Source organism: Equus przewalskii, chromosome 4 (genome assembly GCF_037783145.1).
Source record: "Equus przewalskii isolate Varuska chromosome 4, EquPr2, whole genome shotgun sequence".
In the NCBI taxonomy this organism is placed as follows: Eukaryota; Metazoa; Chordata; class Mammalia; order Perissodactyla; family Equidae; genus Equus; species Equus przewalskii.
This window is the reverse complement of record NC_091834.1, coordinates 68533328-68535467: the sequence shown is the minus strand read 5'-3', so window position 1 is coordinate 68535467 and position 2140 is coordinate 68533328. Positions and strand designations below refer to the sequence as shown.

The 2140-nt window shown below is 32.0% G+C and overlaps 1 non-coding gene across 1 annotated transcript; it reads left to right on the top strand.

Moving 5' to 3' along the window:
- The first annotated feature begins 589 nt into the window (after window positions 1-589).
- On the top strand, window positions 590-780 carry LOC139083160 (U2 spliceosomal RNA). Its single transcript, XR_011539727.1, has one exon. It is a non-coding gene; the product is annotated as a U2 spliceosomal RNA (small nuclear RNA).
- Window positions 781-2140: the final 1360 nt, after the last annotated feature.

Genomic DNA, 2140 nt, shown 5'->3' with positions numbered 1-2140 from the left:
CAATCTTATTGTTGGTGGCAGTATTTATATTTTATTCTGAGTCCATTGTGCATACATCATGAGATAAAGCAAATGAATGATTGTATGTATAGCTTTGAGAACTGAGATTTCAGCATGAGACAAAAAAGATATATATGTAAGACCAATGCAGTTAAATAAAACCCTATAGTCTTAAAAGTGACCAGACTGAATTGGTATGAACTCGTGTCATACCCATGTCATTTATTAAAACAAAAAACTGAAAAAGCTTAGATACAATGACCAACTCAGTAGCAATAAGTAACCATTAACAATAAAAAACTCCTAGTACCCAGATTGCTAGTTTTAATACCATTTCCTGGAATTCTAGAGAGATGGTTAATTCCAGGTCTTTGACATAAAATGTATGAAATGAATCTGGCACTTCTTGTCATGCCAGAAAATCAGGAAACTGCTGAAGAGTATTACAGGTGGGTCAAAAGGACGTACAAACCAACTGAAAGAGGCTTCCAGTGGCTGAAGATGGGACAACTTAACATCAAGATGTTTAATAGCTGCAATGGACTGAATACATAAAGTAGTAGATAATAAAAATATTCACTTGTTATACAGCGCTTCTCAGTCTTTTGGCTAAGAGCAAGTGTAGTATCTGTCCTTATCAGTTTAATAGCTGATACACCCTCTCTCCTTGTACAATATATTCAATGGGTTTTTGGAGCAGGGAGATGGAATAGGAGCTTGTTCTGTGGAATCTGCGCATCAACCTGGTGTTGCAGTACCTCCAGCCACGGTGCATCCCCTCAGGGGAATAGCTGAGGTTTGAATAAAGCACTTTAAAGAAAAAACAATTTCACTCGTTATAGCTGGAGGATATTGGGAACCAATTTGTTATTTTGAAAACCAGTAAATAAAGGGAAAGAATCAAGCAAATTTAATCTGGATACAAATTGTTCCTTAAGATATCCTTAGGATAGTTGAGAAGGAGAAGAATCCCTTTATAGACGTATCTCTGCTAATAAATAGAGTGCGAGTGATAGAATTTTACTATTTTAACACCGTAATTAAATAATAGATCTAGGCAATAATCATTAATGGCTATTGTTAATATCATAAAAAAAAGAGTTAACCGGAAATTATGTGCTCCCTGATGGATGGAAGTAAAACGTATTATCTGAAGTATTCCTGTTAAAAATTAAAGCTAAATCTGATCAGTTCTCCAGATCTCACTACCAGTTTACAGGAAATAGAGGGGACAGTCGAACATGTTAATTGACACATTGAAATGCAATTAGCAAAATCCAGACCATGGGAAACTACAGAGAATACATGATCTGGTTTCTTCAACAAAGAAACATGAAGAACAGAATTAGAAATGGAGAGGAAACCTATAAAACAAGAGACTTTGATTATATCAACCAATTGTAATGTATGAGACTTATTTGAATATTGATTTGAAATAAATAAAATAATTTCTGACCTACTCGGAACTTAAACACTGACTAGGTATCTGATGCTCTTAGGAAACTGTTAATTTTTAAGTATAATAATTGTTTTGTGGTTCTGTGTTTTAAAGAGTCTTTATTTTATAAAGGTACATATTGAAATATTTACAGAGGAAATGATATAACACTAAAATAATCTGGGTGAGGAAAGAGGAGAGTTTATAAGGTAAATATAAAACAAGATTGATAATGAAATTGAGTGATGATACATAGACGTTTTATCATCTGATCCTTTACATTTTTGCATATACTTGAAATTTTTCATAATTTTTTTTAAGTACAGAAAAGTCCTAAAAAATAACCCACTAGTTAGTGGGGGGAATCTCTGTTTATTAAAATAAAATGAATATTTTGTTTTTCAAATTGTATTACAGTATTAGAGTAAAATTATTCTGAGTCTTTAAAAAGTTTAAAAACAACAGCCCTGGGTTTAACCGTAGAAAATAAGAAATGGAGAGTCTTAAATCCATAACTGGTCATTAATCTGTTTTGTTTTGTTAGGAGATTTTTTGCCTGGTAATTTCAAACAAAACATTTCCTTTAAGACATAAATAGAAAAATGTAATTAACTAGAAAGCTCATGGTTTATATTTTTAACAAACACCTTTTATCTAAGGAAATAAATTTCTTAAGTATTGTCTATTTTCTCTCCAAAAGCA